Here is a 24898-nt window from a genome sequence, read left to right on the forward strand (position 1 = left end):
ATGTCTTTCCACCAATAAGAAGCTAACCTGCAAGAAACACCAGAGAGACCAAGCAAAATATTTTTATGCCCATATCTAGCTCTTAACATTTTAATCCATTGCGCTTCACCGCCTTTGAAAAACCTCCATTTCCATTTAGACAACAAAGAAACATTGAACTCTTCCACTAATTTCATACCGAGACCTCCTTTCTCCTTAGGAAGGCAAACCAAACCCCATCTAGCCCAATGGATTTTCTTCCTCTCCTCCACCCCCTTCCACAGGAAACAACTTTGAATTCTAGTTATAGCTTTGCACACTTGCACTGGTGCCCTATAAAAAGACATGAAAAAAATATGTAAACTAGACAATACCATCTTTAACAAAGTAATCCTTCCACCCAAACTAAGAAATCTACCGCTCCAACACTTAAGCCTCCTCTCTAATTTAGAGACCACCGGCTTCTAAAAAGAAATACGTCTCGGATTACCACCAATCGGAATGCCAAGAAAGGTAAAGTTGCAATTCTCAATTTTACACGCTAAGAAGTTGGCCGCGGCTCCAAAGAAATGAGGATTGGAGTTTATACCAATCAAACTACTTTTATGATAATTGACACCTAACCCGGAAGCAATTTCAAAACCTCTTAAAACCACCTTCAAAGCCCAAATATGTTGCCAACTTCTGTCACCCACTAAGATTGTGTCGTCCGCGTATTGAAGGAGATCCACTCTACACAAACCATTGATGTTCATCCCCCTAAAATTCCCAAGCAAAGAAGCACTTCTAACCAGCCCCGCCAAACCTTCCGCCACCAAAACAAATAAAAAGGGAGACAACGGGTCGACTTTTCTTAACCCTCGGGTCACCAAAAACTCCTTAGTAGGGCTACCATTCACTTAAACGGACATATGGCTATTAAACACCAACGCCTCCATCCACGTCATCCACAAATTTCCAAATTCAAATCTCCGCATCATATATCTCAAAAAATCCCAACTAACTTTATCGTATGTTTTCTCAAAGTCTACTTTGAAAAGAATGCAATCTTTCTTCTCCTTAACCGCGTAATCCACCAACTCGTTTGCCACCACTACTCCGTCGAGCATTTGCCTCCCCGGAACGAAGGCCGATTGGCACTCCTAAACAATATCTTGCAACACCAATTTCAACCTAGATGATAAAAGTTTAGCCAAGCATTTATATAGGCAACCGACCAAGCAAATCGACCTATAATCGTCAAGACCCAACGGATTGTCTTTCTTTGGAATGAGAGTCAAAAAGGAAGAGGTAATAGATTTCGACAAAGAAGAATACCTATGGAAGTCATTGAAGAATCTCATAAAATCATGCTTCAAGAAAGACCAACATTTTCTTATGAAGAAAAAGTTGAATCCATCCGGCCCTGGGCTTTTAGAGCCTTCACAACTCCACACCGCATCTTTAACCTCCTCCTCCGTGAAAAGCGCCTCCAAACCTTCGGTCTTAACCGTCTCCAACCTCGCAAAGGGTATGCCATCCAAGGTAGGTCTATGTAACTCTCGTTCTTCAAATTTTAAAGAAAAGTGCCTCCGAACCTCTTCTTTAACCTCCCTCACCTCCTTAAGGACACCCTCCTCTGAAGCTATCGAACCGATGTAATTCCGTCTCCTTCTCTCCTTCATCACGCAATGGAAATATATACTGTTGTTATCCCCTTCATTGTCCCATTTCAATCTAGATTTTTGGAATAGGAAATTCTCTTTTATTCTCGAATTTGTCCAAAAGCGACAAATAGCCTCACTCCTCCTCCTAACAGCTTCCTCGGATTGATCGTCATTAGTCTTATAAAAAGAAGGACAAAAGAGTACCCCACAAGTCTTAGCCAAACTTGTCAATAAATAATTACTCTTATAAAAAGGACAAAAGAATACTCACAAGTCTTAGCTAAACCTCAAAATGCTAATATTGATAAGTTAGATACAATCATCCTAGTCGAGAGAGGAAATTTCATAACTATATATGACTTTATAGTAATTATTGTTATTTCAGCTACAATTCCAAAAAAAAATATAAATAACAAAACAACAACAAAGAACTCAACTTAGTAAATGCTGAGCTGACACACCTTATTACTTCCTTTCAGTGGAGTTTGGAATCCAATGCCTTGAAATTGACATTTTCTCTTAAACACTTTTACTTCCCTTTCCAACAAGATTTATAACCCTAACTCCCATCTCCTAAAACTAATTTGAATCCATTCAATGTATGTGCTACAAATGTTGATGAATGCCTAGAGTTTAAAACATTAACTAAAGGATCAGGATATCTAGATAGTTATGTAAAGATCGTCAGATACAAAGATGTGGATTCGAACCCGCGACATCTCATTTATTCAAAGTTGATAGTTATGTAAAGATCGTCAGATACAGAGATGTGGATTCGAACCCGCGACATCTCATTTATTCAAAGTTGATAGTTATGTAAAGATCGTCAGATACAAAGATGTGGATTCGAACCCGCGACATCTCATTTATTCAAAGTTGATAGTTATCTAGAGATCTTCAGATACAAAGATGCGGATTCGAACCTGCGACATCTCATTTATTCAAAGTTGATAGTTATGTAGAGATCGTCAGATACAAAGATGCAGATTCGAACCCGCGACATCTCATTTATTCATCTTTAAAAGATAGATTTCAATCGCTAGACTATCTGGAAAAAAAATAAAGCTACAAAACAACTAGAATGGATTTTCAAAGCTAACTCTGATGTTGTGATTTAATTTGGTACAAGAGATTTAAGTGAATACAAGACTTATAAAGGAATTTTCCCATACTATTAAAACTTACATTATAAAAGTCAACACATTTTTCAGCGAAGAGTTCCCACTATTTTATTATAAGTATACAACCTAGCCACCCAAAGATACACTATCAAATTGAGCACACTTAGCACTGCCAATAACCAAAAGAAATAATCAATGTGACCATAATTCAAATTATCCGGTATCCATCCAACTTTTCCATTATTCATACTGATATTCGTCACAATCGTCACAAGCAGGGAACTCAAGTACTGTCCAAGCGCAACTGTTAGTAGCGAAAGAGCAGAACACAAACTCCTCATAGCATGGGAGCTTGTTCGTAGAAAAACTCCAATTGACCGATGAACATGAACACTTCCGCACAACCTATGAGGAAATACTGAGGAACCTGCCAAAATATTGTCATCGGTATCTCCTCGAGGTCATAGTAATTGTGTCTTCTTACGGTTTTAAGTCGTATAACCTCCAGAATCGCTGCGGCTACCATTGAAAATATGGATATGAAGAGTCCGACTCCCATTCTTTGGAGCTGGGTTAGGCCGTTTTTGTGGCCGGTGAACTTTCTTGCGAGTGGTACGATGATTCGGTCATAGACCGGGACCCAGAATATGACGCTGACGGTGTCAAAGATAGAGAGTGATGCTGGTGGGATTTTGAAGCTAGAGTTGCCAACATGAGTGTTCATGGTAGCTCCTTGTAACACAAATAATGTGCTCATTTGACCATACAGAGTTGCGAATATGATGCCGGTGGCCCATACAGGAAGCAATCTTAAAATGGATTTAAACTCTTCCTCTTGCGTTACCATGCAAAGTCTCCACGGGTTTATGAGTCCTTTAGGTTATCCGATTGTTCTAGCACGACCGCTGTTGGTGATTTTAGTATCATCAATGTATTTTGGTAGTAATGTGATTTACTGTAGGGCGATGCAATTATGCGTTAAGCTTGAAACGAGTTAGGGTAGTGCGGAGTGCACGCTCGTAGAGCCAAACATGCAATTGAATACGAATAATAGAAACGAGGTTCCAAGGGGCGGAGCCCCTGGCGGGGTGCGGGGCAGCGCCCTGCCGGGGTCCAAGGGGCAGCGCCCCTGGCTGGGGTCCCAACTGATATAACCGTTTTACCGAACAGGTGTGTCGTTTCCCAATCAACATAACTGTTTTTATCGAACAGGTGTGTCATTTCGGTTTCTATTGTTGATCTCCTATATAAGGAGTCATTTGGCCTCGGTTTCGAACACGAAAAACATACTTCCTCTACATTCTGATCTGTTCTCTATTGTCAGAAACAGATTGTTCTTCGAGAATTATCCCTGCAAAGATTTCGTGAACCCAGACAAGAATAGGGTCGAAATACTTTGTTCGGAAAGTGAACGAACACGATTCTTGAAGATATCCAGGATTATCATACCAATTTTCTAACAAACGAACAAAGTATTTATCTGATAATCATGGCTGGAGGAGGAAGCACCGTCAAGGAGATGACCAAAAGTTTCGGAAAATTGGACAAGTTTTAAGGACAAGACTTCAGGCGTTGGCAGAAGAAGATGCATTTCATGTTGACAACGTTGAAGGTGGTGCACGCCCTGTCTACACCAATTCCAGAACTTGAGGAAGATGACACGGTTGAAAATCTGAGACGCCGATCAAAGTGGGAGAACGACGACTACATATGTAGAGGGCACATTCTTAACGGTATGTCTGATCCCTTATTTGATATTTACCAAAACGTGGAATCTGCAAAGGAAATGTGGGATTGTCTTGAATCCAAGTACATGGCAGAGGACTCATCCAGTAAAAAGTTCCTGGTGACCGATTTCAACAATTACAAAATGGTTGAATCGAGGTCTGTCATGGAACAATTCAATGAACTCCTCCGAATCCTTGGACAGTTCACACAACATGGATTGAAGATGGATGAAACAATATCTGTCTCAAGCATCATAGACAAGTTGCCTCCTTCATGGAAGGATTTCAAACACAATCTGAAACATGGAAAAGACGAACTGTCTTTGATCCAACTTGGAAGTCACTTGCGCATAGAGGAATCTCTACGAGCGCATGAGAATAACAAAGGAAAAGGCAAAGAAATTGCTGGACCCTCGATTAATATGACCGAAGAGGGTGGTAAGAACGATAACAACAAAAACAAAGGAAAGAAATGTGCTTTCAATAACAAAAAGGGCAATTTCGGTGTTAACAAGAAACCGAAACTAGAATGCTGGAAGTGTGGCAGAACAGGCCACTTCAAGAAGGATTGCCGTTTCGGTAAAAAGCACGACAACGCGAATGCAAGTGGTTCAGGAAAGGGGTCTAAGGACCAATCCGAAAACCAAGGTCAGAAATCAATTTGTGATTTGAATAGTTTGATTAAACATTCGGTTTCACTAACTTCTGAGGCATTTTATGTGCAGGATGATGCTATCGCGTGGTGGATTGATTCTGGCGCCACAACACATGTTTGCAAGGATCGTTTCTGGTTCAAGACTTTTGTTCCAGCTGAAGATGGTTCTGATCTATACATGGGAGATGATCACTTCGCTCCCGTTGAAGGCAAAGGAAACGTGGTGCTAGAATTCAGTTCTGGAAAGACTATTACTTTGTTTAATGTATTGTATGTTCCTAAGTTACGTAAGAATTTAATTTCTGGTCCTGTATTGAATAAGCTTGGATACAAGCAAGTGTGTGAATCCGATAAATATGTTTTATCGAAGCCTGGTGTGTTTGTAGGATTTGGATATTATAATAATGGAATGTTTATGATGAATTTGAATGGAGTTCCTAAAGATTCTGGTTCTATATTTATGTCTTCTTCGAATGTTATCAATTTTTTCGTTATGGCATGCTCGTCTAGGACATGTACATTATAAAAGAATGCATGAAATGTCTAAAAACGATTTAATTCCCGTTTTTGATGAAAATAACGAAAAGTGTAAAACTTGCATGTCAACAAAGATCACTAGGCAACCTTTTAAAAGTATAACAAGGAAATCTGTCATTCTTGAATTGATACATAGTGATTTGCATGCTACTCCATCATTAGGGAATAAAAAATATTTTATCACTTTCATAGATGATGCATCTAGATTCTGCTATGTTTATTTTTTGCAAGCTAAGGACGAAGCCTTAGATAAATTCAAAATTTATAAAACTGAAGTTGAAGTGCAACGGAATGTGCTGATTAAAACATTACGTACCGATAGAGGTGGTGATTATTATGATCCTGTATTTTTCCAATCCATAGGAATCATTCATGAGACTACGACACCTTATACACCTCAAAAAAATGGTGTGGATGAAAGGAAAAATAGAATTATTAAAGAAATGGTAAATGCCTTGTTATCTTACTCTGGTTTGAGTGAAGGGTTTTGGGGAGAAGCTATGTTAACGGCTTGTTATTTGTTAAATAGGGTTCCTAATAAAAGGAACAAGACTACCCCATATGAAATTCGGTATAAGAAACGACCCAACTTAACATTTCTACGTGTTTGGGGTTGTAGGGCCGTGGTTAGACTCCCGGACCCAAAAAGGAAAACTTTGGGCGAAAAGGGTGTAGCTTGCATCTTTGTTGGATATGCTGAACACTCCAAGGCTTATAGGTTTTATGTTATAGAACCTAATGACTCGATTTCTATTAACACAATTATAGAATCAAGAGATGCCATATTTGATGAGAATTGTTTCTCTTCTATACCTAGACCAAAGATATCTATACCTAATTCAGACGAATCTCTAAGGGATGATCATTCATATGATGTGCCAAGTGAGACACTTGAACCCCGTAGGAGCAAAAGGGCTAGAAAATCTAGATCTTATGGATCTGATTTTCAACTATATTTAGTTGAGGGATCAAAGGATCAGATTGAAACTCAATACTATTATTGCTATAGTATAGAGGAGGATCCAAGAACGTATGATGAAGCTGTGAAATCTCAAGATTCTATTTTTTGGAAAGAAGCCATTGATGAAGAGATTGTTTCTATCATGGAAAATAATACTTGGGTATTATCTGATTTACCACCAGGCTGCAAACCATTGGGTTGCAAATGGATCTTCAAAAAGAAGATGAAAGTCGATGGTACAATTGACAAGTTTAAAGCTAGATTAGTTATCCAAGGCTTCAGACAAAAGGAAGGGATTGATTATTTCGATACCTATGCTCCAGTTGCCCGTATCACTACTATTAGATTGTTGATTGCCTTGGCGGCTATTCATAATCTAGTGATTCATCAAATGGATGTCAAAACAGCATTTCTGAATGGTGATTTGGAAGAAGAAGTGTATATGAAGCAACCTGAAGGATTTGTAATGCCTGGTAATGAGCACAAAGTGTGTAAGCTAGTTAAGTCGTTGTATGGGCTGAAACAAGCTTCGAAGCAGTGGCATCAAAAGTTTGATGAGGTTGTTTTGTCTAATGGTTTCATTCTAAACCAAGCTGACAAATGTGTATATAACAAATTTGATACATCCGGTAAAGGAGTTTTCATTTGTCTATATGTTGATGACATGTTGATCTTTGGCACCGACCAAAATCAAGTTGATAAAACAAAGAATTTCTTGTCATCAAAGTTCTCCATGAAGGATATGGGAGAAGCATACGTTATTCTTGGTATTAAGATTAAACGGGAGAATAAGGGGATTATAATTACGCAATCTCATTACATTGAGAAAATACTCAAGAAGTTCAATTATGAAAATTGTTCTCCAGTAAGTACTCCCATAGATCCGGGAGAAAAGCTTATGCCAAATATAGGTAAACCTGTGGATCAACTCGAATACTCAAGAGCTATAGGCTCTTTGATGTATGCTATGATTAACACTAGACCGGATATTGCTTATGCGGTTGGAAAGTTGAGTAGATTTACTAGTAATCCTAGTAGACATCATTGGCATGCGATAACTAGGGTATTCAAGTACTTAAAGGGTACTATGAATTATGGATTGTCATATATGGGATTTCCTTCGGTGTTAAAGGGTTATTCGGATGCTTGTTGGATAAATAATGTTGAAGATTCATCCTCTACAAGTGGATGGGTGTTCTTGCTTGGGGGAGGTGCCATCTCATGGGCTTCCAAGAAGCAAACATGTATAACTAGTTCCACAATGGAATCTGAGTTTGTAGCATTAGCTGCTGCTGGAAAAGAAGCAGAATGGCGAAGGAACTTGGTATATGAGATTCCGATATGGCCTAAACCGATATCACCAATTTCTATCCGTTGTGATAGTAGTGCCACACTGGCTAAAGCATATAGTCAAATATACAATGGAAAGTCTAGACATTTGGGTATTAGACATAGTATGATTAAGGAATTAATCATGAATGGGGTGATATCTATTGAGTTTGTTCGGTCGCAACAAAACTTAGCTGACCTCTTGACGAAGGGGTTAGCTAGAGACTTAGTGAAGAAGTCGGTAATTTGGATGGGATTAAAGTCCATTTAAATCTATGAACTATGGTATACCCAATTCCCTTCTAATACAACGTTAGAAGCAGAATTCAATGTGGAAAGATCATAATTAAAGATTGGAGCAATTGTGTTTATCTTCCCAAGGTATGTGCTCAGACCTGCAAGTGATGGCTAGGTTGAAGTATATCTTCTTAATGGTTCTTTTGAAAAATTGCTAATGCAGGTGCAAGATTAAAAGGATCACCTATGTGAGCATGAAGTTTTGCCGCTTCAAGAAGCTTGGACTTGGCTTCCTATATGCTTATTAATGGATAAGGACACATGGCTTGTAAAGTGTCAAGTATGAATAGTAGAGTATTGTAAGAAACATATGTGTACTATATCTTTAGATATTCAAATGGATTGACGTGTTCAATCATTATGACACCCCGATTTTCGAGTATTTGGAATGTGTATTTGTACTAAGATGAAAATTCAATCGCAAGACATTTTCTTCTATACATTTGTTTGATCTTTATACCTGTAAGTAAATCAAGGATTATACTAAAATGGGGGGAGTTTGTTGGTGATTTTAGTATCATCAATGTATTTTGGTAGTAATGTGATTTAATGTAGGCCGATGCAATTATGCGTTAAGCTTGAAACGAGTTAGGGTAGTGCAGAGTGCACGCTCGTAGAGCCAAACGTGCAATTGAATACGAATAATAGAAACGGGGTTCCAAGGGGCGGAGCCCCGGGCAGGGTGCGGGGCAGCGCCCCGTCGGGGTCTAAGGGGCGGAGCCCCTGGCGGGGTGCGGGGCAGCGCCCTGCCGGGGTCCAAGGGGCAGTGCCCCTGGCTGGGGTCCCAACCGACATAACCGTTTTACTGAACAGGTGTGTCGTTTCCCAACCAACATAACTGTTTTTACCGAACAGGTGTTTCATTTCGGTTTCTATTGTTGATCTCCTATATAAGGAGTCATTTGGCCTCGATTTCGAATACGAAAAACATACTTCCTCTACATTCTGATCTGTTCTCTATTGTCAGAAACAGATTGTTCTTCGAGAATTATCCCCGCAGAGATTTCGTGAACCCAGACAAGAATAGGGTCGAAATACTTTGTTCGGAAAGTGAACGAACACGATTCTTGAAGATATCCAGGATTATCATACCAATTTTCTAACAGCCGCTTTGTCGAAGAATCTGTTACAAACAATAAGAAGATGAAAATAATAAACAAGATAATAACGTATCGTTTTTTGACGACTTTAAACACGGGATAATGAATAATTTGTCGTCTACGATTTTTTTTGTATTTGCTTTTACCTCAACTCGTTTCTATGGTCGAGTTTGCGGCTTCCTGTGATAGCAGATTCTGTGTCAACAATCTCATATAAAAGAGACTTATCAGAAGGTGCTTCCACATGGCATTTTCTTTTGGATGCAATTATCACCTGAACGATACGAGTGAGCGCGCTTCCTCCAGGCTTCTGATTCCTATACAATTTGTTCCAGAAAAGAAACTCCCCACGGCAATCGCCATAGCAACGGACGGAATGCCAAATCCCCATCCCCAACCGATGTTATCTTGAATCCAAACCAATAAAGAAGACGCAACGAGAGCTCCAATGTTGATTGAGAAATAGAACCAATTGAAGAAAGAACTGTTGTTTCCTTCTCCTTCTCGGCAGCGTCGTCGAATTGATCTGCTCCGTAGGATGAAACACACGGCTTGATTCCACCGGTGCTAAGAGCTATAAGGTAAGGTGCGATGAAGCACACTATACTTTGTAGATCTGTAGCATGACAATTTTCTTTTCCGTGACATGTTGGTTTTATGCCATAAACTGACGCAGATAATGTCAATAATGTCATTCCCTGATAATAAACACGAATAGTCGAATACCATTTAGATTATTGAAAAAGCTAATAATCAAGTATATAGTGAAGTGATAATACTCACAATAACATAGATTATTGAAAAACTGGCAATAGTCCAGTATCCTCCAAGATAAGAATCAGCCACAAAAGCTCCAATTAATGGTGTGATGTAGCATGTTCCACCCCCAATTAGAGACATTCTTTGAAGCAGTTGCACTATGTTGATGCAGCCTCTCCTTAAAATAAAGCACCAAATTTGTGCTCATCCCATAATAAGCTAATCTTTCACAACATTCATTTCCTGTATAAATTCAAGCTTGAAATCATAAGCATAACATACTACATCTGGCTCTATTTGAATAAACAGCTTAATCAAATGCTTATCGTGTAAGTACTTATATATAGACTTTCTATAACAAAAGAAATAAAGTCGAACTATTTTCATAAGTTATCACGCAATTATCAGAAATAAGCTGAAAACACTCCGAGTATGTTCGGTTTCATGTATTTGGCACGCAAAATTGATTATGGATGTGTAGAATTGATTATGACATGTTTGGTTTTCTTAGTATAATTGAATTGATTATGTTCTCTAGAATTGATTCTACTTTAAGCTCCGATTTGTAGCTTTTGGGTCTAAACGTGATATTTACACAAAAATGTATTGCTCAACTCATTTTTTCAATCATTTATTCAAACATACAAAAAATTATCAAAACCATCCACCTAGAATCAAGAGGATATCCAGGTCTTCATGGAAAATTTAGGCCTCACCTAGAGATTCTTTTGATTGTTACCGAATCAGTAATGATTACTCACCACTACCAGAACAATAATCCTGAAAGTTTTATAAACTTCCGTAAATGCCATATTAATAAAATCTTGTTACCAAGAGAATGGGGTATCAACCCAAATGGTGAAAAGGCAATAAGGATTGCTGAAGGAAAGTATATCTACTTTAATAACTGGGACTATGTCCAAGCTTTTTATCATCAAAATCCTAAGAACAGACATTCTTGGTTTTTCTCTATTAATCCATAAATGATTAATAAACTCGTACCTAATTGGTTTTATGAATGGTGGACTAAATTTGGTTCGTCTTTGGAAATATTACCCAATACAATCCTTGGTGTGATAATAGTCCACTTAATGTAAATATTCAACTGTGAACAAAACATACAAAAAATTATTAGATTAAGTAAATCAACAATAATATAACAACCAAAATAGAAACATGAAAATAATGGAGAATAAAAAAGTGAAGAGAAAATTGTATATGAGGCATTGTGTGTTGTTGTTTGTGTTTCTGAAAAAAGTTAAAACTTAAAACATGAAAAAATTTGTTCATGAATATGGACATATGGTTTTCATGGTAAGCTTTGCAATATGTGTGAAGTATATTATTGACTTGTCAAACCAAATAAAAATTATCACAAATATTAATAATCATAACCATTCATAAAGTAAAAATACATACAAGAGATTTAAAGGAAACTTAGTTACAACAATATAGTTACAACAATGAAACCATATTCTAGAGGAATAGTGACAAATTTAACAAAAACATATGTCTCAATTTCCACTAAATAAGAACAACAAAAATCCAGATCTAGGAGGAACAACTGCAAGTCTAACAAAAACTTAGGCCCCTCTTCATCATCACTCTCTTCATCACTTCTAAATAACAACAATTAAAACCCAGATCGAGAGAAAAGCTGCAAATCGAACAAAAACTCAGATTTATAACTCAGTAACAACAACAACAATAACAACAAAAAACTCAAATCTGAGAGGAAAACTACAAATCAAACAAAAACTCATATTTGGATTTAGAAGAAGTAGAAAAAGAAGCACAATCTCTTCATTGCCACCCAGTAGCTACAAAAAAACCCAGATCTGATAAAGAAAAAAATAAAATGACAAACCTTTCATGTTGTTGAAAAAGAAGCTTATGCTTAGATAAGTCAAGCTTTTTCGTTGTTTCGGAACCTATCTAAACGAAAACCATAAAAAATGTTAGAGATGTTGAATAAATAAAAAATTAATTAGATGAACACTAAAAACAATAAAAGTTTGTAACTTTTACCTTTTACAGATCTAAATGTGATTAATTGAAACTTTTAGTTGTGTTGATGACAATAAGACAGAAAAGAGAAGATGAGACATGAGTGGTGGTGATGGTGGTGATAGCGGCATCATGAATTTTTGAAGTGGTAATGAAGGAGAAGGAGAAGAAATAAGAAAAATTAAGGGAAGAGATTTGAGAACAAAGGAGAGAAATTAAAAACAGAGAGAAGTGAAATTAGAGAGAGAGAGAGAGAGGAAAAATAATATTTTGCAAAAATAGAGAAGGAGAAAGTTGGAAAAAAATAGAAGTGAAAATGGAAAGAGAAGTGAAGATGCTGCAAGGAGAGACTGTCCACGTGGACAGTCTAAATGAAGAGAATTTGAAAAAAAAGGACAATATTGGTATTTTTAGAACAACTAACTTTCTTATATGATAGATTAAATTCTTTCAAACCAATTTCAAATATGGCCAGAAATATAATTGGCCTTTAGGCTATCGTGCCTAAACAATAAACAAAAGCGTATGCAAGAATTAATGCAACTTGCAAATGACCAAGCACTATAAAATGATGCAGCTGTTAGCTTTTCTATTTGTATCTCATGCTGATAGTTGCCGAGTGAAATAAAGAGGGCATCAATCACCATTCATAGTGTCAATTCTGCAAATACATCAAGTGATTAAACATGCAGTTTGAAAAAAGATTTAAAAATAGAGAAATAATGCAACTAAATTTACAACCAACTGGTTACTCAATACAAGACTAGTATCAACATGATGACCTAAATCACGAGGTAAAAATTTAAGCATAATCTCATGATATTTCTACACATAATTTTGATATTTTAACTTAATGACTCCTATATTATTACTTTAGAAAATGTGCCAAACAATAAGTTTCTAGCCCTCCTTGTATTAGGTTCACTTCACACTTATATTCATAACAATATAACATCTGTAAGTCGATTTCTTATATTTTTAGAAATAGAGGCCTTACTTTTGTGAAGTAGCGATTTTTTTTTAAAATTCAACACATTGAGATAGAAATGCAACACAATGGGGTATGACAAGTAATTACCAATAATGATAAACCTAACTATCAATTTCAAAAGTTTACCTCTAATTTTCATCAAATAAAGATATGTTACTTACAGTATTGGAGGGAGATGGCCAACAAAGCAAAGTCGCACTAGAATAAACAACTTCAACTAAACCTGGTTTAAAGGTTAGTGATCTTGTCTTCCCAAAACTTCTTAGCAACAATTACGAAATACACAAATGCCTTTAGCCCTATTATCGTCTCAACAAATTTAACTGAATAAGACAAAACAATCTAAGTCTATTACATGATGTATGCATTTATACTCCTTTTTATCAATGGTAAATTAATTCATTTGCATAACACTGTAGCCCTTCATTCGGCCTCGATTTATCAAAATTTCTTGGTTCTGTTGTCAAAACACAAACGGAATTTCTTTGTAAAATGGTCCTTTGAATTGACACCATTTTTCAAAACAACAACTTGAAAGAAGTGTTCAAAGTATTCAAGTTGATCCAACTTTCTAAAGATGTATGAAGGTTTAGAAGGTTCACTTGTTGGACACGATGTATGTTGCTCGACATTTGGGCCTGGCGCATCAGGACTTATTAAAGTTCAACATCATTCATCTTGGTTATTAAAGTTGATCACTAGGGTTAGTGGTTGTAACATCGTATCACAGGTTGTGTGATAGAGAAGAAAGTGAGTAGGTTTTCATATTTTGGGGGAGACTCTAAGTAGAGAGTCAATGGGCAATGTTAAAAAGAGATATTGAACAACATGAGCTTATTGTTGCTTGTAAGTCTAAATGTACTAAGCTACTAATTGTGATTTTCCTTTCTCTAGGTTGTGGATGCTGGAACGAGTTTGGTTATGAATCTACAATCCTTAAGTTATGATGATAACATAGTATAGAGAATAATTTTTACATTAATAGTTTCGTTAAGTGTGTTAATTACAAAAACAGACTCTAACTCCAAACTAAGCAAAATCTAAGCAAAACAGACTTAGACTTTGAAGTAGTCAAAAGTTTGAAGCAAAGTAAACTCTAAAGAAAACAGACTCTGAAGTCTAGACAACGTAAACTCTGAAGAATGTGAACTCTGGACTATGAACTTTATCAGATTGAAGCAAGCTAAAGTCAGAAGAAGTGTTTCTCTGGTAGTGAAACATCTAGATAAAACAAGTCAACGCCTCTGCATCAAACAATCCAGGATCACTCTGATAAATCAAGCCTCATTTTCAGTAGACTCTAAAGTCTATATCTACAAGGATTTGTAATCTAATCAAGCTTCAAATTATTTTTATTAAGAAGCCAATGATTGAGAGAACAATGAATGAATGAATATTCTTGGAGATAGTACATTCAAGCGGAAAAATCAAATATTCCTTAAAAAGGAAAAATATGCAAGATTTACAAAAGGACTATACTACCAACGAATCTCCATGTTTTACAACTCAACCTCGCACCATTACTACAACTGTAAAATTGATGAAGTTTCCATATTTATGATCCAAAAATATTATTCATCATCTTCCAAATTTATCCTCCAGTGGTATTATTCTTCACCTATATAATGAGGACAATGGAATTTGAAGAAGAATAACAATGAGAACAACAACAACGATACAAGAATTGTACAAAGACAATATTGTGAAAAGAATTAATAAAAGAATCTCTGTATGAAAATAATAGAAACAAAGAGAGAAAAAACACTCACTACACTTAGAGATTTTCATTGTATATTTTGTTATGTGTGAAGTTTGTAATTCATATTGTGTATTTCCTTATTTAGAAGCATCATTGTAAACATATAACCTTTGTATTGTAACTCTTATTAAATTCCTTGAGGGACTAGGTTTTATGTGTAACCTCAAGAAGTCATTGAAAGTTTTATTTTGGAGATTGTATTTCTTAAGGGACTAAGTGTAGTTAGAATCCTTGAGAAGTCATTGACAATTGGTCTTTGTGTTGTAATCTGGTTGATTAGTGGATTAAGTTCTTATTGAGAAGGCAAATTCACTTTGACGAGTGGACTAGATTAACTAAGTTAACAGTGAACTAGTATAAAAATCCTTGTGTATTTTTATCATTGTTGAGTTTGTTGTTGGGTCTGCAAAAAATTATCACATTAGAAACCCAATTCAAACCCCCTCTTTCTTGTGTTTCATTGAACCTTCAATTAGCATCAGCGTTCCAGTTCTGATATTGACTATTTTGTGAAAACACTTAACCGTGTCAGATAAAGATCCAATTTTTTAAAACACAAGATGGCATCTACAAGAAAAAATTATAAAGATCATTACTTTTCTAAATCTCCAATCTTTGATGGAGAAAAGTTTGACTACTAGAAGGATATAATCAAAACTTTCTTCCTTGGATATGATGCAGATCTGTGGGATATGGTAATAGAAGGTTACACACATCCAACTGATTCAAATGGTACAAATCTTGAAAGAAGCATGATTAATGATCAACAAAATAAAGATACTCCCTCCGTCTCATAAAAAGTGTTATATTTGAGTCATGCGCGGTTTTTAAGAAAATGATTAAATGTGTTGGTTTTAATGATACAACAAATATCATTTATCATAATACCCCCTATTAATTGTAGTTCAAAGAGTAGTTGAATAAAGTGAAAGTTAATAAATAGGGGTATAGTATTGGAAAAATAATAGCAAATATTGCATTGGTATTATAAATGGACAATTATTTTGAGGCAGAGAAAAGTGCAAATGAGACACTTTTTATGAGACGTATGGAGCAACAAGAATCACCATAGATAAAAACAATTTTTTTAAATTCTATTTCTTATACTAAAATGAAAATATTACAAATAGAGACTCAACTATGTCTATATTTGATTCTTTGAGGATGACTTATGAAGGAAATGACCAAGTGAATAAGACCATGGCTCTGACCTTGATCCAGAAATATGAAGCTTTCAAAAAGATGAAACTATTAAGGACATGTTCTCAAGGTTTCAAACTCTTGTTGTTGATTTAAAAGTTTTGAACAAGGGCTACACCATTGCAGATCATATAAAGAAAATCATCAGAAGCCTGCCATAGAAATGGAGGCAATTGGTGACAACACTAAAGGTGTCAAAGGATTTGAATAACACAACTCTGTAGGAGATGGTAAGCTCTCTAAGGAGTCAATGGATCAAGCTAGAAGATTATGATCCCCAAAAGAAAGGGAAGTATGTGGATCTGAAGTCCAAAGGAAATACTAACAAGGCTAAATCTCTTCAAGCTAAAGAAGAAGAGTATGAAGAAAGTTTGATGAAAAGGAAGAGTTGTCTCTACTATCCATAAGGGTAATTGACTCTATAAGCATAGATATATCATGTCTAGATGCTACAAAAGAACAGGTGGATGCTTTGAGTCAACTTTTGGACAAAAGAAGTCTAGAGCTGACAAGGAGGTCATGTGTTATGAGTGCAAAGAGTCTAGCCATTACAAAAAAGAGTATCCCAGACTCAACAAAGAAAAGCCCAAGAATAAATTCTTCAAAGAGAATAAGAAGGTTCTGATGGCAACATAGGATGACTCTAAATATTTTGAATATGACTATGAGGAAGAACAAGCTAATGTGGCTTGTATGACTTACACAAATGCCTCTGAAACATAATCTGATTTATACACTGAAGAGGTATTCTATCATTTAACTCATTCTCAACTTGAATTATTCGTAGTTGAAATTCTTGAAAAAAGTCAGAGACATCAAAAAAGATACAAGAATTTGAAACTAATTCATGTGGCTGACTATGAAGCCCACACTTAGTTGATAAAATAAACTTTCATTTTAAAAGACTTCTCTTGTAATCGCTAGAAAAAGAAAGGATTAAGAACGTTTTACCTGGAATCTAAATTAAATATCATTGATGAGGTATTTTATTTTATTACTTTGTACTTCCTATTACTCTATATATATGTAAAAGTTTATAACATAGTTGTTTATTCTAGTGCAATATTGGGAATGGACTTAATTATCCGAATACGGAAGATTACACCAAAGAGTTGTACACTCATGCCTTGACACTCAAGAAAACAATTGAAAATGTTATATGTGTTAACTTGGTAATAAATATCATAGTAAATTATTTTTATTATGCTTAAGAATTTTTTCATTATAATAACACAGAGTGTTTTTCATTTAAAATAGACAAGAGTTAGTACGTTCTTCTTATTTAGAAAAAGATGCTTTCAATGCAATTTCTCTTACAGGTTGTGATCTTTAGAACTGTATTATCTTATTTGGTATAATTTTAAAAATCACCATGTATTAATGATACTTGGTTATTTGAATTCATAGAGTCAGAACCCTAAGATGTTACATTTCTCCATACCTTAAGGGTAAGTTTTTTTATGATTATTTTAATTAGATAATTTAGCACAATTTGTATATTTTATATATATTTATTTTTTACCCAATATATATATATATATATATATATATATATATATATATATATATATATATATATATATATATATATATATATATATATATAACGTAGGATTCATTTGTTGTGAGAGTTGCTGATTTTACATCTGCATGAACCATTTTTAATGCAGGGGCTACTGTCCTGGTTTATCCAGGGCATCAAAATGACTTGATTGTAATGGTAATCCTAGTAGTATAAGACAATTCTTTTTCACTTGTAATCGCTAAAAAAAGAAAGGATTAAGAACTTTTTACCTGGAATCTAAATCAAATATCATTGATGAGGTATTTTATTTTATTACTTTGTACTTCCTATTACTCTGTATAAATTTAAAAGTTTATCACATAGTTGTTTATTCTAGTGTGATGCTGGGAATGTACCTAAATTTATGAATATGGAAGATTACACCAAAGACTTGTACACTCATGCCTTGACACTCAAGAAAACATTTGAAAATTTTATATGTGTAAACTTCTTAATAAGTATCATTATAAATTATTTTTATACTGTTTAAGAATTATTTTTCATTATAATTACACCGAGTGTTTTTCTTTTTATATTGACAAGAGTTTGTACGTTTTTCTTATTTAGAAAAAGATGCTTTCAATGCAGTTTCTCTTACTGGTTGTGATCTTTAGAACTTATCATCTAATTTGGTATATTTTTTAAATCACCATGTATTAATGATATTTGGTTATTTGAATTCATATAGTTTTTTTTACACAAATTTGAATTAATATAGTTTTTTGACAAGATGTTACATTTCTCCATACCTTAAGGGTAAGTTGTTTTATTATTATTTTAATTAGATAATTTAGCACAACTTGTTCAATTTATTTACATTTATTAATACCCTGTATATATGATTTATGTAGGTAATATGTTTAGAGAGAGAAGCTCTCCCCTCTCTCTAAACTTAGGGTTCTCCATGTTCCCCTCTTTTGATGGGTGTCACCTCCCTTTTTGTAGGGGTTCCTCCTCCTTCATCGGAGCTATTCACCACCATTATGGTGGTCATCTCCTCTTCAATGGAGGTTTCTCCCTCATTGTAAGTTTTCCCTCCTCTCTTTTCTTTCCTTTGAAACCCTCACTCATGTTAGATCCATACATGCTTCTTCCTCCAACCTCCATCAAGCTCCTCCTCCTCTCCACCATCAACCACCAATCGTTTGCAACCCCAAAATCACCTCCACCAATCGATGGTTTAGAGTTGTATCGACATGGAAAACGACCCCCACCGGAGCCGCCACCACCGGAAGATAAGGAAGCCCGGATTTTATGTGTGTGTGTTCATGTAATAGTTTATTTTATTGTACTTGTTTTGTTGTTGGTTCTATTTTTTCTTGTTTGGTTTGTTTTGTTGGGTGTGTTGTTATTATGCTTAGGTTGTTTTAAGTTTGTGCTCAAGGTATTTGATGAAATGCCTCAAAGAAGCTTGGAAGAAGGAAGTGTGTTTTGGAGTAAGAATATTACTAGGGATGTGGCAAATCAAACTTCTCTTTTCAGTCAACAATTGTTTCATTCACAAGTTGTGAGATTAATCAATATTGTGAACTTGCATAATCGATTTGAGCGTGATAAAGCTAGTGTCAAAGCTAAAGATATGATCTGTAATTCGATAGATTTAAAGATTGGAGTTCCAAAACTCACATGTCTCTTGAGGAAGAACTTTGCTTGGTTGATTGGATTAAAGTTTTGGTTTGGTACCTTCCTTTTGGTTTCTATACTCTCAAAACTTTTTAATGTCCATAGCTTGTTTGTCTTAATTATTAGTGATGTTGTCAATTTGTGGATGGGAAATGCCCTAACACAATTTCTTTCTCTATGTTTGTACTCTCTCTTTTTCATCTAATGAATGAGATTGTTTCTATCAAAAAAAAAAATTAATACCCTGTATATATTTAAGGTAGGATTCATATGTTATGAGAGCTGATTTTACATCCCCATGGACCATTTTTAATGCCAGGGCTGCTGTCCTGGTTTATCTAAGACATCAAAATGACTTGATTGCAATGGTAATCCTATTAGCATAAGACAATTCTTTTTCATTTTAGAATTATTGCAAATTATATCTTATTGCAATGGTGTTCTGATTAAAATATGAATTTTTATTCCGTTTTATTCAGATCTAAGGTCGTGAAGGGCTTTGTCTTATATTATATGGGATTATTGCAGTTTTTAAGACTTTTATTCTGGGAATGAAAGTGGCAATGTCATACCATTAAAAAACATTCTTGTCGAGGGTACATCGATTTACAAGTTAGCTTGCCGCCTTTGATCGAAGGAAATTGTTTAAAACAGTTATTTTTGTTTTGTAACTGAGAATGGTGCAAACCTAAAGCCTTAAAATTAGTAATGGCTCAGGGTTGTCCAAGTTCATATTTGTCTAAATTTCTATATTATAAAATGCTATGTAATATTTATTTTGTTATTCATTGTGTTACGATAATTAACATTTTTTTCAGATAGGGAAGTTTTCGAAGGAGATGTGAACGATGCGCACCCATGATTAATTCGTCGTTCGGTTTTAAAGACATACATAGAAAATATGCTGCTATATAGATTATTTTTCTTGCATACACGCCATTCTATTTACATCCATACACTGTCCCATTTTTCTAATCTTTTCTCACTCTTTCTTTGTTTTAACAGTAGAGAGAGTTGGGTGAATTGTTTCTCGTTAACACATTTTTTTAATAAAATATTTTTTTTAATTTTATTATAAGTAAAAGTTACCCTAAATCTGACTTATATAATCTATTTCCTGTTTAACTACTAACACATTTTTCATTTTCTTCCGTATATTTTATGTTAGAGTAATGTTCGACTGACTTTTTTTCATCATTTTTTGGTATCTATTTGTGTATTTCAAATAATTTTTGTAAATTATGTTAAAGATTAAGTTAGTTGTATTTTATAACTCAGGATTTCCAGTCATCAAAGAAACTCAAGGATTGCTATGGATCCCTTGCTTAAGGATTGTTTCCAGTATACAGAAATTCAGCAACTTACACTACACTCATATAAATATTTTTTTCAGTTTGTTTTTTATTTTATTTATTTACAATGATTCAAGTTTAATTGTTAATCCAACAGGGACCTCTGTTTATGGTGCATGTGCTTGGAAATATTGGACAAACTGAGTCTGCCATTTTAAATATACATAAATTGAAATTGAAGCCAATTGAGGAAATTGAAGAGATCAGTGATATAAATGGAGTTTGCAAAATAAAGTCAGTAAGAAAGAGGACGCCTCCTCTTACATATGAACAAAAATTTGTAAAAGTAATTTATGATTATTCCTAATTAATTTAGAACTTCAAATATTGGCAGTAACTTGTGCTTAACATTTTTTTTCAGGTCTACTGATTTAGATTTCATTCAGGGAATGCTCCCATTATAAAGGCTAACTAATTAGCATTAAGGACTTCTCTTGTAACCGCTAAAAAGAGAAAGGATTAAGAACGTTTTACTTGGAATCTAAATCAAATATCATTGATGAGGTATTTTATTTTATTACTTTGTACTTCCTATTACTCTGTATAAATTTAAAAGTGTATGACATAGCTGTTTATTCTAGTGTGATGCTGGGAATGTACCTAAATTTCCGAATATGGAAGATTACACCAAAGAGTTGTACACTCATGCCTTGACACTCAATAAAACATTTGAAAATTTTATATGTGTAAATTTGGTAATAAGCATCATTATAAATTATTTTTATTCTGTTTAAGAATTTTTTTTCATTATAATTTCAAAGAGTGTTTTTCTTTTAATATTGACAAGAGTTAGTACGTTCTTCTTATTTAGAAAAAGATGCTTTCAATGCAGTTTATCTTACAGGTTGTGATCTATAGAACTTATCATCTAATTTGTTATATTTTTGAAAATCACCATGTATTAATGATATTTGGTTATTTGAATTCATATAGTTTTTTTTACACAAATTTGAATTCATATAGTTATAACCCTAAGATGTTACATTTCTCCATTCCTTAAGGGTAAGTTGTTTTATTATTATTTTAATCAGATAATTTAGCACAATTTGGTCATTTTATTTACATTTATTTTTACCCTGTATATATTTAACGTAGGATTCATATGTTGTGAGAGTTGTTGATTTTGTATCCGCATGAACCATTTTTAATGCAAGGGCTGCAGTCCTGGTTTATCTAGGGCATCAAAATGACTTGATTGCAATGGTAATCCTATTATTATAAGACAATTATTTTTCATTTCATAATTATTGCAAATTATATCTTATTGCAATGGTGTTCTGATTTATATATGATAATTATTATTCTATTTTATTCAGATCTAAAGTCGTGAAGGGCTTTGTCTTATATTGTATGGGGATATTGTAGTTTTTAAGGCTTTCATTCTGGGAATGAAAGTGGCAATGTCACACCATTACAAAAAATTCTCATCGAGGGTACATCGATTTACAAGTTAACTTACACGCTAGATGACATTGTTTCTGACCTGGAAGCTGTTAGATAAATGGTATGATAATCCTGGATATCTTCAAGAATCGTGTTCATTCCCTTTCCGAACAAAGTATTTTGACCCTATTCTTGTCTGGGTTCACGAAATCTTTGCGGGGATAATTCTCGAAGAACAATCTGTTTCTGACAATAGAGAACAGATCAGAATGTAGAGAGGAAGTATGTAATTTCGTGTTCCAAATCGAGACCAAAAGACTCCTTATATAGGAGACCAATAATAGAAACAAACAGACACACCTTTTCGGAAAACAGTTATGTCTGTTGGAACGGGTGCAACTATTCAAACGAATCTTTATGTCCGTTAGGAACGGGTGCAACTATTCAAACGAATCGTTATGTCCGTTGGGAACGGGTGAAACTATTCAAACGAAACGTTATGTCCGTTTCTATTATTCATATTCAATTACGCGTTTGGCTCGACGAGCGTGCACTCCGTACTACCCTAACTCGTTTCAAGCTTAACGCATAATTGCATCGGCCTACATTAAATCACATTACTACCAAAATACATTGATGATACTAAAATCACCAACAAACTCCCCCCATTTTAGTATAATCCTTGATTTACTTACAAGTATAAAGATCAAACAAATGCATAGAAGAAAATGTCTTGCGATTGAATTTTCATCTTAGTACAAATACACATTCCAAATACTCGAAAATCGGGGTGTCATAATGATTGAACACGTCAATCCATTTGAATATCTAAAGATATAGTACACATATGTTTCTTACAATACTCTACTATTCATACTTGACACTTTACAAGCCATGTGTCCTTATCCATTAATAAGCATATAGGAAGCCAAGTCCAAGCTTCTTGAAGCGGCAAAACTTCATGCTCACATAGGTGATCCTTTTAATCTTGCACCTGCATTAGCAATTTTTCAAAAGAACCATTAAGAAGATATACTTCAACCTAGCCATCACTTGCAGGTCTGAGCACATATCTTGGGAAGATAAACACAATTGCTCCAATCTTTAACTATGATCTTTCCACATTGAATTCTGCTTCTAACGTTGTATTAGAAGGGAATTGGGTATACCATAACTAATAGATTTAAATGGACTTTAATCCCATCCCAATTACCGACTTTTTCACTAAGTCTCTAGCTAACCCCTTCGTCAAGTGGTCAGCTAAGTTTTGTTGCGACCGAACAAACTCAATAGATATCACCCCATTCATGATTAATTCCCTAATCATACTATGTCTAATACCCAAATGTCTAGACTTTCCATTGTATATTTGACTGTATGCTTTAGCCAGTGTGGCACTACTATCACAACAGATTGAAGTTGGTGATATCGGTTTAGGCCATATCGGAATCTCATATACCAAGTTCCTTAGCCATTCTGCTTCTTTACCAGCAGCAGCTAATGCTACAAACTCAGATTCCATTGTGGAACTATTTATACATGTTTGCTTCTTGGAAGCCCATGAAATGGCACCTCCCCCAAGCAAGAACACTCATCCACTTGTAGAGGATGAATCTTCAACATTATTTATCCAACTAGCATCTGAATAACCCTCTAACACCGAAGGAAATCCCATATATGACAATCCATAATCCATAGTACCCTTCAAGTACTTGAATACCCTAGTTATCGCATGCCAATGATGTCTACTAGGATTACTAGTAAATCTGCTCAACTTTCCAACCGCATAAGCAATATCCGGTCTAGTGCTAATCATAGCATACATCAAAGAGCCTATAGCTCTTGAGTATTCGAGTTGATCCACAGGTTTACTTGTATTTGGCATAAGCTTTTCTCCTGGATCCATGGGAGTACTTACTGGAGAACAATTTTCATAATTGCACTTCTTGAGTATTTTCTCAATGTAATGAGATTGCGTAATTACAATCCCCTTATTCTCCCGTTTAATCTTAATACCAAGAATAACGTCCGCTTCTCCCATATCTTTCATGGAGAACTTTGATGACAAGAAATTCTTTGTTTTATCAACTTGATTTTGGTCGGTGCCAAAGATCAACATGTCATCAACATATAGACAAATGAAAACTCCTTTACCGGATGTATCAAATTTGCTATATACACATTTGTCAGCTTGGTTTAGAATGAGACTATTAGACAAAACAACCTCATCAAACTTTTGATGCCACTGCTTCGGAGCTTGTTTCAGCCCATACAACGACTTGACTAGCTTACACACTTTATGCTCATTACCAGGCATTACAAAACCTTAAGGTTGCTTCATATACACTTCTTCTTCCAAATCACTATTTAGAAATGCTGTTTTGACATCCATTTGATGAATCACTAGATTATGAATAGCCGCCAAGGCAATCAACAATCTAATAGTAGTGATACGGGCAACTGGAGCATAGGTATCGAGATAATCAATCCCTTCTTTTTGTCTGAAGCCTTTGGTTACTAATCAATTCTTGTAGATGTTTAGTGTATCATCACTATAATACTTCCTTCTAAACATCTGTCTGCATCCAATGTATTTTGATATTTTAAGTAGATCGACAAGTTCCAAGTATGGTTTGACATTATTGAATCTATTTCATCTTGGATAACATCATTCCAAAAGAAGTCCCTTGAAATTACTTTTTCATTGTAACTCTTTATGATCATCTTCCACTCGAAGAATAATAGGAATCCTACGAACAAAATTCTCACATTTTTCTTCTATTGAATACAAGAAATATGCCGACAATCGATTTTGTTCGGTCCTAAATCCTTAGCCTTTTAGACTTTCTGCCAATTCTAAGTTCAATTTGTTTTTCAACAATCACTGATGAACTTTCTGTTTGTATTT

At 34.8% G+C, this 24898-nt stretch overlaps 1 long non-coding RNA gene and 1 pseudogene across 1 annotated transcript; both read right to left on the reverse strand.

Moving 5' to 3' along the window:
- Nucleotides 1-2796: 2796 nt before the first annotated feature.
- LOC131640762 (protein NRT1/ PTR FAMILY 8.2-like) lies at nt 2797-10390 on the reverse strand (annotated as a pseudogene).
- A 1178-nt stretch (nt 10391-11568) lies between these two features.
- Nucleotides 11569-12355, reverse strand: LOC131640769 (uncharacterized). Its single transcript, XR_009295329.1, has 3 exons — nt 12140-12355; nt 11979-12046; nt 11569-11768 (listed from the first exon to the last, which is right to left on the reverse strand). It is a non-coding gene; the product is annotated as an uncharacterized LOC131640769 (long non-coding RNA).
- Nucleotides 12356-24898: the final 12543 nt, after the last annotated feature.

The sequence above is a fragment of the Vicia villosa genome, unplaced genomic scaffold (assembly GCF_029867415.1).
Source record: "Vicia villosa cultivar HV-30 ecotype Madison, WI unplaced genomic scaffold, Vvil1.0 ctg.003299F_1_1, whole genome shotgun sequence".
NCBI classification, from domain to species: Eukaryota; Viridiplantae; Streptophyta; class Magnoliopsida; order Fabales; family Fabaceae; genus Vicia; species Vicia villosa.